The sequence below is a fragment of the Petromyzon marinus genome, chromosome 9, assembly GCF_048934315.1.
Source record: "Petromyzon marinus isolate PM22_M1 ecotype Great Lakes invasive population chromosome 9, UKy_Petmar_22M1.pri1.0, whole genome shotgun sequence".
NCBI classification, from domain to species: Eukaryota; Metazoa; Chordata; class Hyperoartia; order Petromyzontiformes; family Petromyzontidae; genus Petromyzon; species Petromyzon marinus.
The window spans coordinates 77,421-90,370 of NC_133675.1; positions in this window are offsets into that span (position 1 = coordinate 77,421).

Here is a 12,950-nt window from a genome sequence, read left to right on the forward strand (position 1 = left end):
GCCCACCACGTGCACGTGCTAAAAATAGCGCGGCTGCTGCGCGAGCGCTGGCGCAGGTAATGAGTTAGTGCGCAGCGCAGCCTTACTTGCACACACGCCAGAATTACGCACCACGCCGAACCCTTAATGCGATCGCCGCCACGTAAACCCCCTGCGTAAAACGCGCTCGGTAAATACGCACGCGACCGCAAACACCGGGTGGGTGTGAGAATGAGTGTTGAGTGTGTGTGAGGATGAGTGGCGGGTGGGTGAGCGGGCGTAAGAGTGGGTGGGTGTGAGAATGAGTGGTGAGTGATTGGTGGCTGGGTGTGAGAGTGAGTGGTGAGTGATTGGACGGGCGTGAGAGTGAGTGGTGAGTGAGCGGGCAGGAGAGTGGGAGGGTGTGAGAGTGAGTGGTGGGTGGGCGTGAGAGTGAGTGGTGAGTGTTTGGTGGCTGGATGTGAGAGTGAGTGGTGAGCGAGTAGGCGGGCGTGAGAGTGGGTGGGTGTGAGAGTTAGTGGTGGGTGGGTTGTGAGAGTGAGTGGTGGGTGGGCGTGAGAGTGAGTGGGTGGGTGGGTGGGAGAGTGTTAGAGTGAGTGATGGGTGGGTGTGGGTGAGGGTTAGTGGGTGGGCATGAGAGTCGTGAATTAGTGGTGAGTGGGTGTGAGTGAGTGAGTGGGCGGGTGTGCGTGAGTGATTCGTGAGAGTGGTGGGTGGGCGTGAGAGTGAATGGTGGGTGGGTCGGTGTGAGTGGTGTGTGTGAGAGTGGGTATATGCGTGTGAGAGTGAGTGGTGGGTGGGTGTGAGAGTGAGTGGTGGGTGGGTGGGTGTGAGAGTGAGTGGGTGGGTAGGCAGGCGTGAGAGTGATTGGTGAGTGGGTGTTGAGCAGATTACAACAACAAAACAAAACCAAAAGGAGTGCAAAGTGTAAGGAAGTCACACAAAAAAATAAAGCATATAAATACAAATTGTATAAATCAAATCCTGTCAGTTTTTCAATACTCAATGCAAGCTTGGGCAAGGCAAAAAAAAAACAATAAAAAACTGCCCCAGACCACACCAAGACAACAAAAAGTCCATCAATAAAATTGCACATTAAAATTTCACTTCCATTCCTTTGGGTTTGGCAGTGGAAGCCTCACACACACGCTGTGCAACAAGTGTTGGATGGACATCCCCGCCAATGTTGGAAATTGAATCTTCAAATCACTCAATTCGGATCACACAGCAGCAGTAGCAGTAAATTTGTTCTGTACTGCAAACAACTTGGCAGGACCCTCTGAAAAAGAGTCTTGAGACTGAGTGAGGCTCGTGCTGGCTAAATAAGCGTAGTCGTAGTAATAAAAAGAAATCGATACTAAACACACATACAGGAGCAGAGTCGTTCCCCAGGTACGGTGTATGGGGGCGACTACACCGGGCCCCATGCTTTGGGGGGCCCTGCGCTTCGGTGTCACAGTGTCAGACATTACTTACGTTTAACACGTAGGCTATCGCACCGGAATATCTCACAAGTAATGACATCACATGCATCATTCTAATTAAGACCGAAAGAGGATTTATCCGCGATTCAAAGGCCCACATGTTGTGATTAGCACCAGGCCCCGCACGCCCCTATAGACTTCCTTGACCACGAGACAAGCAGGTAGTGGCTTACCGTGGCTCAGCAGCTCCAGAGCTCTTCACACTGCCAGCAGCAGCAGCAGTGGTGGTGGTGGCCACGGTCCCGAGCCAGCTATGAGCCAGCACCTGCGCTGGCGTCATGCGACAATTCGGATCCCATCTGTTGAGATACGCATGGGGGACAGACGCAGCCACGTGGTTAGAGAGTTATGGTGAGAGCTTTGATGTTCCTTCCCTTCTCCCAAGAGGTCCAGGAACGCACAGCAGCAGGGGAACCAGCAGTAGCAGTGGCAGTCCTCTGATGCCCAGCAGCGTCTTGCACAGACCTCCCACTCCTCCACAGAGGGCTAACTTCACGCCGGTGGTACCGCTTATTGGCAGGTCCACTCGCCTCCACATCTTCCTGGTGATTGGTGGAGAGCAGTCGCGATCACATGGAGGGGAGCAAACTTCGTGGGGAGGTGGTGGGAGTAGTAGGTGGTTCTTACAGCAGCCAGGAGCTGATGAATTCGACAAACTCCGGGTCATCGCTTTTGAGCACCCTGTGAAGTGGGAAGCACCCCGGCACCCTTTTCTTGCCTGGGCAGAACATCTTCCCCCGATGGTCTGCAGGAGCCATGCACAGCGGGAGAGACCAAGTCACCAACCACCACGTCTCCCACCTACCCACTTACTGACCGATCCATCAACCCACGCATTCACATTACCCACCCACCCATCCACTCTTCCACCTTCCCAATCACTCACCTATCCGCCTATCCACACACCAACCCACCCACTCACCAACCTATTCGCTTACTCACCCACATAACCACCCACTTTCCCACATACTAATTTACCCACCCACACACCCAAATAATTTAAAATACAAAGAGGCTCCCTCCAAAAAAATATAACAGCCCGAGGCCACTCCCTAAAACAGAATCCGGTCCGTCACTCGCCCCACCCTTCAACTCACCAAAGAACTGCGTTCTGTTGGGAGCTGCATCCACCATGTACCTTGGAGGCATCCCCAGAATCTGCACACGGTTTATATGAAGACAAAGGTCACCCGTATAGCTTCGGCACACTGTATAGAGCAAGTGCTGTTAGTATTGAATAGCAAAAGCAGCAACACACAAAGACAGGGGTGGCGGGCCACGTTGACCAAGGTACTTCACACACTCCACCAGGTACTCAGTTGAGACTGACTCGAACTAGGGGAGGCCCAGGACCACTTCAGATCATCGTCACTGGTGTTGGCCATGAGCTGGACTCGAACTCAGTTTCTAGCACAGCAGGCTAACCGCTACACTACCGCTCCCCCACACATACAAGATGCACACGTGTAGACACAACCACACGCAACATACGACGGCCATTATTCAGAGATCACAAAGTGGCCACCCACCCTCCTGCCCGCCCCCCGCCCCCCCCCCCCATGGCCCACGACTCCAAGGAAAGAGAGGGGGATCACGTGGCTGTCGGACCAGAAAAAGTCCCTGCCCGTCGCCAACTCCGCCACCGTGCAGCCCAGTGCCCACATATCCTTTCCACAGGCCAAGCTATAGCCCTGCAACAGTTTCGGAGCCAAGTATTCCAGGGTCCCATGAACATCCATAGCTGGACAATGATCACAAGAACAACATACATATGTGCATGTATACACTGTCTTAAACAGCATCATCATCACACACATAAACAGTCACAAGTACAGACACTCAGATACACAGAGACACTCAGACAGACACTTAGAGACGAATACTTGCACACAGCCACAGAGACTGTGGTGCCGCCGCAGCGGAGCCGCTCCATCGGGGCCGTGCCCACCGCCGTGACACCGCCACCGGGGAGTGACAGCGCCGACGCGGCGCGCCTCTCGCCACCCATTCCCCCCCCCCGCCCCACATGAATGCACGCATACCCCACGTAGAGCCGGGAGGGAAGGTCACCTGGCTGACAGGTTTTTATCCAGAAGCCCCTAATGGGATCAAGTTTCATGGTTTCCTGCGGGCGGGCAATTGGGTGATCTACCCCCGAGGCTGACATGCACCGCAGCGCCGTGACCTGATATTAAAGTTACGTGGTCACGGCAGAGGCCGTTGAGCCACCGTGAGTGAAACCGCACACACACAAGCACGAGTACGGATCGGAATGCCTTTGTTAGGATTAGGGATCTAGATAACAAAGGGACAAGAATAGCCAGGCCTCTGAATGGACAGGGCCGCACGGGTGCGGAAGCATCTGAATGCCTTTTGTTATAAAGTTGAGATTACGGATCCAAATAACAACGGGACAGGAGCATTCCGACATCTGAATGGACAGGGCGGCACGGGGTGTGGGAACAGCGGAACGCCTTTGTTATAGGCAGGATTAGGGATCTAGATAACAAAGGGACAAGAATAACCAGGCATCTGAATGGACAAAAGGGCACGGGCAAGCAAGGTCCGCGGAAATGCCTTTTGTGATAGGTAGGATAAAAGGCAGGTGATTGAGGCAGTAGGAGAGTTCTTCTTCAAGAGACGTCCGTGTGACGAGCTTCAATGCAGCCAGGCTCAACCCTCTATGGAGACGACCCACAGCATCGCCCTTCTACAGCTTCCAGCGCAGCAGAGTGGACGTAGGCATAAGTCAGTGAGCGGTGAGTTTGAGCTATTTAATCGAGGGTAGAGAGCGGAACGATAGGCAGGATAAATTGAGCCTAGGAGCCCAGGGGGAATAGGCTGGCATCCACTGACTCACACAATCACGCGTAGTTTAACGGGTTACTCGCGGTAAATAAAATAGCTAGCAGGGGGATCAACTGTGTCGTGTGGTCTTTGGGAGTGTGAAGAGGAGGGTAGAGCATGCTTGGTGTTCGCGTGCATGCGCGGTTGTTTACCATGAGGCGGAGCGTTCAGCGTGCGCGTGCCTACGCGACTGTTTACGGTGGTGTTTAGCGCTCGCGTACCTGTGCGATTGTTTACAGTAGTGCTTAGCACTCACGTCCCTGTGTGACTGTGTTGCGGTCGCGTGCCTGCGCGATTTTTTATAGCGAGGTAGCGAGCTAGGCGCCTGGCGTGCGCGTATTCGGGGGCAGTCGGGGGGCAACGGCCCCGACAATTCGGTGATGGCAGGGGACGGTAGCCCCCACAGTTTGGCGTCAGAAGCGGTACGAACCCCCGCGTGACCCCACGTAAAAATAAGGCATATATTTACCGGCCAGGGGACCCCGTCATGGAAGGTATTTGCCCACAACGTTTAAGGGGCTAAAAAAAATAATGGGTGGATAGACGCACAGGCGTTAGAGCAACTAACCGTACACTTAGATGGACGGGCGGCTGACTTCACAGAAGCCCTACCCGCGATCACACAAACCCAGCTAGCAGAGCTAATGCGCCAACTTGACTTGGGTTCGGCGTGAGTAATGAGGAGGAGGCAAAGATCGCCTTAGAGGCACGCCGCCGCCAACCCAACGAGGATTTGTGTGACTATGTCGAGGACGTGCGTACGCTAACGCAGCTTGCACGCCCAGGGTACACGGCGGAGGCAGTTGAGGACCTCGCCTCCGAGAAAATCCTACGATACTTGACTCGTACCTCATGGGGGCACCCCGATCTAAGCTGCACCCGCCTTTCCTTTAACGCCCTTGTTGAGCGCGCGCGTAAGTGTGAAAGACTTTCCAGCCAACGCGCTCAGCTCCGGGGGCCGGGACGAGAGCGAGCCATCGCGAGCCTGGGCCCAGAGGAAGAGGAAGAGGAAGAAGGACTCACCCGCACGATAAAGGGTCGAGCAAGAGAGTCTACGGGGCCCCGCGAGACAACCCTGGGCTGGGTAGTGGGGATACAGACGGGTATAAAAGATATACGGGATGAAGCGAACAAAAATGTAAAGACCATTCAATCCGAAATGGGTGAGCTATGCCCCACAGTGGGGGGACTGGCCGGACGGGTGACCCAGTTAGAAGCCGACCTTGGGCAGCTACGTACGGGAAGGGGGAGAGGGGGTGGACAGGGGACCTCCTACGGAACCGCCCCCCGGGCATGTTACCTGTGCGACCACCGGGGACATCTAGTGAGAGACTGTCCTCAGATCGCCCGCGCTAGAAACGCGCCAGGGTTAAACGTCGACGCCCCCTAGAGAGTGGACCACCTAGGGGTGCAATCAATGAGGTCCCGAAACAAAACGACGATAATATTAATGGTGAGCGAGTGACCCCCACGCAGATTCCGACCCCAACACCCAAGGATGCGGTGAGGACGGGCGACTGGCTACGGGAGCTGGTGGCAGGAATCACGGGGGCCACATCGCTGGTGGAAAGACAGGTGAACGGGCAGCGCACCCGAATCCTACTGGACACGGGAGCCATAGCCTCACTCGTGAGCGCCGCACACTGCAGCGTGCTCGGGGTTGACGTGAGCCGCCTGCAGGCCCCGGATCGCACGCTGCACACAGCGAGCGGAGCCGGGATGGGGTTGCTGGGAAGGATCTCCCTCGAGGTCCGTCTCGGACACCAGGTGTGCACCCAGGAATTCTACGTCTCGAGTGTGTTATGCCACGAGTGTATTGCAGGTACGGACCTCCTGGAAAAGCTGGGGCTCAACGTGCAGCCCCGCCAGCGATGCGCCATCGTGGAGGGCAGCGGGGAGCGGATCCCGTTCCTGGGACCCAAGCCGAATCGCCCTCGCTTCACACCCATAGCCGCTATGCTGGTGTCGGCCGTCACCATCGGGCCGCTCGCCGAAATGCTGGTGCGAGTGGCATGTTCTCTCCGTGGTCACTTGGATTTTTCTGTGGGTCCACTGGTTTTCCCCTCCACATTTAAAATCAACATGCTACTTTGTTAAGCTTTAATTTGTGGCCAGGTCACTTTAAAAATATTATGAAAGTTTGTTAAGTTAGTTAACCACGTTATAGGCGGGTAGGGGGGGGGCGGCGGCAGCAGCACACAGTACATACTTCAGCTTCAGAACGATACAGCGGTGTTCTCTGAAATAAAATCTGTTCAGGACTTTTATGATGTTGAAATCTTCATCACTGCCCTCGCCCTGAAGTTCCAGAGCTATCTGCAGCTTGTTGTATATGTGGGTGTGTGAAAATTGATGAAAAATAATTAAAATTAAATGAAATTCGAAATTTGCACAATTAATCCGAAATTATGCTAATTCGTGTAATTATGCGTGTAACTATGCTAATTAGAGAGGTAATCGTATTCATTTATACGAGTGGGTGTGGTTGTGTTAATGATAGCCTTTATGATAATCAGGCCCCGCCTCGTTGACGAGGTGGGGTTATCAATCAGGATAACGCAATCAATTGTGTGCAGTTACGCTAGTGTCAATTCGGCCTCGTTGTCTAACTTCGTATTATTGATCAGCATAATACAATGATTCTCGCTTTAACACTCCCCGAGTGTTCATATTTTAGGTCCCAAGTTCATATCATTCGCTTTAAAGTTTAATGAGTGTGGATTGGTGTGTTTATAGTTTAGGTTCCCGAGTTCATATCTCGTCGCAGGATACAGATCTTATGCAAAAATTTCAGGAAAGGATCACACGACCACTTCTGTTTTAATCAATTTATTTTCTAATTAAACCTTAACTATAATATGTATGTGAACTGTCAATCTTGGAACTTCAACACGGTATCCACACGGTATCAAGACAGTATCATCAACGACTGTACGATTTCACTTTGATAACACATGGACCCCGCATAAAGCGATGGTTGTTAGAGAAGGAGAGAGTTATTAGAACATGCAAATGCTATCTAAACAAAAACCGTAACTTATAATGATTGATTATACTTGAATTATTCCCGCAGTATCGCACTCGTTATTGATCATCGATCATATGCAACCCTTATCACGTTGTTAGCACACTGGGTCTCAGAACAGGTGATTATTCTGTAGAGTACGCGAGTACGTGCGGCGATTACGAACGAAAGGTACTTTAAAGATTATACGACGATAAGAAAAACAATAAAACAGTTATTATTCTTAAAGGCACAAATCTCAACAGATACATCGGCAGATTATCTGACTACATAATGGCTTGGAGTAAGGGCATGCGATGGGGTGCTCCTTTCTTCTGAGGACCTCACCTGATACCAAGTTTTAATTAATTGTGGACCAGATCGCCTGATGAGGATCTGGTGGGACACACCCTTCCCCACAAGAGCGTGGCTCTACGGGAGAAGGTGTCAAAAGTAAATTCGTATTGATGGATCTGTTGAATATTTATGCGATTAAGAGTACAGCCCACTAAATAGTAAAGAGGACAACTATGGATACGCTTATAACGACATATGTATGAACACTCGGTCTCGTTGTGACGCCTTCACGGCCACTGATGACCGATAGACTTGAGTGTTGGCTTCTGGTTTAAGGACCCGTGTATGTTTGAGTGACATGAATTGTTTGAATAGTCAGTGTTCGGGGTCGAACTTGTGTAAAACAGACGCCTGCTTGTCGTGTGGTGAGGGGGCGGTGCGCGTCATACGTATCAGTCGATTCGGCGGTCACCGTGTTGAATGGATTCGGATGTCGTCGATACGCTGCTGCAGGTCAGGACGCGGTCGGTAGATGGCGCCACAGCTCGCTCGCAGCGTGCACGGTGGTTGAGTGTTGACTCGGGGTGCGCACTCGGCTGGCGATGCACGGTGTGCACGCAACCTTGTCGCCAAACAGCGAGCCTCACCACCCCGGCGGCAGCAGAGACCTCCGCGTCGGCAGAGGCTGACCCACGCAGGGGCGAGTTGAGCTGTCAAGCGGGTCTTGCCCGCCTGCAGATGAGATGGGGAGCCGCTACGATGAGTCGAGCCCCCGATGGCCGGCTCTGGTGAGCCGATCGAACTCAGCTGAGTTCCGATGAACTGCGGACGAGTCGAGCCGACCCGCTGGTCGCAGCTCGCTCCTGAGTCGACCCCCCGGTCGAACTGAGGTTTCAATGTTCAGGATCCTCTTTTTATGCCCAAAAATCCCTTCACTCAGATCCTGCCCACAAGGCGGGGTTTCTTTCGATTTTTGCTGTGTCAGGATTTGTCCGTATGTATCTGTGTCCGTGTGTGTCCGTACGTGTGTCAGTGTGTGTCCTTGTGCATCACCCACGGTATATTCCGTTGTCATACTCCTACCATAAAACCCACAAGTAAAACAATCAAATGTTATAAATTGTCTCGAAGGCGCCTCTCTGTCTGGGTGCACAACCTGGAGGGAGGGGCGATATTCCCTCCGACTTTCACCGACGCACAAAGAAATGGTTAAAACGTTTTAAGTTAACATTTCATTTCATCAGAGTTCCACAGTTATGATTCTGTATTAATCCAAGGTCTGGGTCAGCTTCCCGTTGTGGTGTTTGACTCGTGTTTCCCCGAGCGTATACACACTCCTACCCCGCGCTGCAGGGATACAAAGACGGCCGGGATTTCCCTTTCTTTCCCACCTTGGGTTTAACACTGCCCAAGTCATTATGCAGTTCATGTTTTGTGTAAGCCTCGGTGAATGGTGCCAACACGAATGTTAAGTAGGAAATAATGCACTGATTTTTATTAGCCTGTTATTTTCGCTGAAATGCGTTGACATTCTAAGGTCCCGCCCTTATTCTCTTTTCAGTCTCTCTACACTCTTTGGCCCTCACTCTCTCTAGCGTGTGGTGACCGCTGTTTTCGCTGACGCCGCCAATTCAAGGCCTCATTCATTTCCGTCACTCCGTGTAGGTGAGGGCGGGTTAACCCTGAAGTCAGTTCTGGTTTTCGTCTGCCTCTCAGCCCTTGGTCTGTGACCTCTGACCCCGGGATTTATCTAATTCGATGGCCTGTCTAGCCCCGGCTTGCTGTTGTTAGGTTGGTTGGTTGTTCCTGGCTTTTTGCCTACGTTTGCAGTTTGCTGCGCTTATTTTCCTTTCTTCTCCAACCTTATATCTACTCTGCTCATTATTCGCTCATGTCTGGGTTAGAACATGCATGTTGACTTCGGAAAACCTGATTGTTATAGGCTTTGGGTCCAGTCGTATAAAAAATATTAAAATATGAAAATAGATTTAATGTTAAACCAATAGACGGTTGATGGTTACATTGATGTAGCTATTGGCAGGGTTCAATTGAAGTTGGTGTGAAGATCAATAACTTTAGCCTACCCTGTCGTTGAATTCCGATTTTAAGTTACTTTAATAGTAATGTAGAACCAATCAGCTTTTTTACTGAACTATATCTAGGCTAACGCAAACTCCCAGTGACCCTGGCTTGGTGTGTTTACGTCAGCCCCTGGCAATTCGCTGTGCTCTGCTCTCTATCTGCTCCCTCTGACCCTGGGAGGGCTCTTAATGTCAAAATCGTGTTAGTGGGTCATGGTAAAGATAACCTCCACATGCCATGCGGAGGCCTGGTTTGGTGTTTTTATTCATTATTATAAAAAAAAAAGAAACATGTATCTATATGTATCGGAAAATTACTTGTTAACATTAAGATGGAAAAGGGGCCTAGATACAACAAGCTCCATCTTGGGAATGTTTCCTGCTTGGAGCTGCACAAAGGAAATCGCAAAAAGTGAGGAGCCTACACATGTTTCAGGAATATCCAGAGATAAATCATGTTCATAATGAAATAATTAAATATCATTTCACCAGGTCTAATAGCACCGTGAGTTCCAGTAGTACACTTGACTCTCATTGGTGAGAAGCTACCACAGAAGAAGCAGGAGCCGACGTAGGGCGCCCAATAGGATTTGAAGATATTCAAATCGGATTGGTCATTTGAGAAATCTAAATGCAATCGCATGTTAACATTTGTTTTCGCTTTAACATGGCTCTTCCATTAGGACACACTTTTCGCACAACGCGGAATGTGCCCGCAATAACACGAACGCGCCCATTGCAACACAGAACGCTTCTCGTTTTAAAACGAAACGCACTTGTTATAATGTGGAACACGGCTGTTAAAGCGCGGAACCTGCCCGTTATAACGCGATTTTTGAGGAGCCGACAACGAACTACTTTCTTGAGCTACAATGATACATTACTCGCAATGATAAAGTAACGTGACGGCATACCCTCAGTTATTGGTCTCGCCATCTTAAATTGTATGTGTACATTGTATCTCGCCAAACATTATTATTATATTATTTATGAGGAAATTATTTTCGCTCAATACTTTTTTGTTGAACGCGGAACTTTTCAGTAATGTATCTATAGCATTAAATGAGGAACTACCGTAATGTGCAGGTAATCTTTCAGCAATGGGATGTTTTGCCCCAATACCAGTTTACACTGTCTTTGTGTATTTTAAGCTTTAGGGAGGAAAAAGTATGAAAACACAGAAGGAACTGATGCAGAACAGAGGTAGAACATGCAAACTCCATACAAGACGGCACCTGAATCAGGAGTCGAACCCAGGCCCCCCTCCTCGCTGCGAGGCATGAGTGTCACCACTGCATTGCACGGCCGCCCGTGGAAACGGACTTAACACAAACGTCGGCCTCAAAGGTGTTCCTTTTGTGATAAAGGCACTGGATCACCTGGCCTTGACCTCCAATCGTTTTCAGCACGTCATGTGCAGTATTGCAGGGGATTCTGAAGTGCGTTGGTGTGTGCGTGTGTGATAGCCCTGTTTGGTACTTCAGGTGCAATAATAAGAGGCCACAAGCCCTGCTCCCGATGGGCCCTGTGACCACACCCACAGCCGGTGTTTTGTGGCAAGCTTCACCAGAGTGGAATTTTGTCCGTAGTCGTCATATCTATCATTGTTGACACCCTCGGATTTGTAGTAGAGTGCAAAGTACCACACTTGCTGCATGGCTGCAAGTTCCCGCTTCTCACAGTTGGTTAAGTGAGGGCCAAAGAGAGCCAGGATTTGTGCAGACATGAGAATAACAGCTGTTTGATCCAAAATTGAAGCAATTTGTAGGCAAAATATTTCAGGATTGGGATGTTTTGGCCAATACCAGTTATGTCTGTATATATGTTGAACTTCTTTTGCACCGTACATAGCCAATTGTGCTAAATGGATATGTGGGGAAAGGACAATAATCCTAATATCGGAAGTGCATCTGAAAGCGTGATGTCCTAAGGCAAGAGCACAGATAATGATCCCCATACAACATGGCCACCATGATGCAGTCCCTCATGCAACATGGTTAACATTAAGTCCCCCATGCAACTTGGCCACTGTGACTTCCCCATGTAACATGGCCATCGTGATGTTCCACCATTCACCATGGCCCTCTGTGATATCCCACATGACTGTTCTTACCTTGCTGCAATTTGATGCAGATGGAGGCGGTGCCCTCTGAGGACAGCGCACTCCACGTGGTGCAAGATTCGCCCTTACTCCTCGCCTCTCCAGCTCGGCTAATCTACACACACACAAAGACAAAGGTCCACCACATAGGCTTTAGCAATATGTTGGGGAAAGTGCAGGAGGCTGGCACTGAGCCAGGATCTCTGAGATCCTGGGCTCGACTTCCAGGATGGTTCTTCCGAGATTTCGTCAGTTCTCAGCGTTGGGATATTTGGCCAATATCAGATGTCACACTTGGATTTACAATGAGACACGTGTGGATTTAGAGGACACACGCAGGTTATTGGATCCTTCAAACTGTTAAGAGGAGTGGGGCTGGGCCAGGACGTGCCACGGCCAGGAGGAACAACGATGGCCAATGGTTAAGAACAATAACGGAGATGCAGCCAAGTATCGGAACACGCCTGAGAGGACAGCTGCCAGAAAAATGGAGCGACGAAATCAGTGCTTGGTGGATTATTACATCACAGGATTGTGCGGGGTAGCAGGGTCTCAGGGATGGAGGCCCTCATTCAGTGGTGGATAGATAAAAGTACTGTAGAACATTCACGTGTAGACAGGCAGGTACACAGACAGGATCTCGGGGAGATGCTCTGATAGATGCACACACACTCTGGCGGGCAAGCAAATGCACACTCAGGTATATGGATAGATGACAGGTAGGTAAACGGAAAGTGGAGAGCACACGTCCATCCATAATTCACCACACGAGTGGAGGAGCCACACGTACCTCCATTGTGGCAACTTGCAGAGCAGGTTGCACAGAACTTCAAGCGTCTCTGCATGCGGAGCAGGAGACGAAGGCGAGGATCACACAGAGTCGAGGGGGCGTGACAGCACCGCGTCTCAACACGAGTCAAGTCACAACGCGGATTCACATTCACACCATGAACCTACATCATCAACACAGACACACATCATCACCACTTACCCAAAACACTAAACAAAAAAACAACAACCGACATTCGCCACTAATTAGCGGGGATGTTACCACGGCGCCTGTGCTAGGCCAGGTGCACTTTGTGACCACGTGAAGTGTCGAAGGCTCGCTAACAAGACATCACAGGACAGACCCAGGGTTTCAAAGGTTGGCCAAC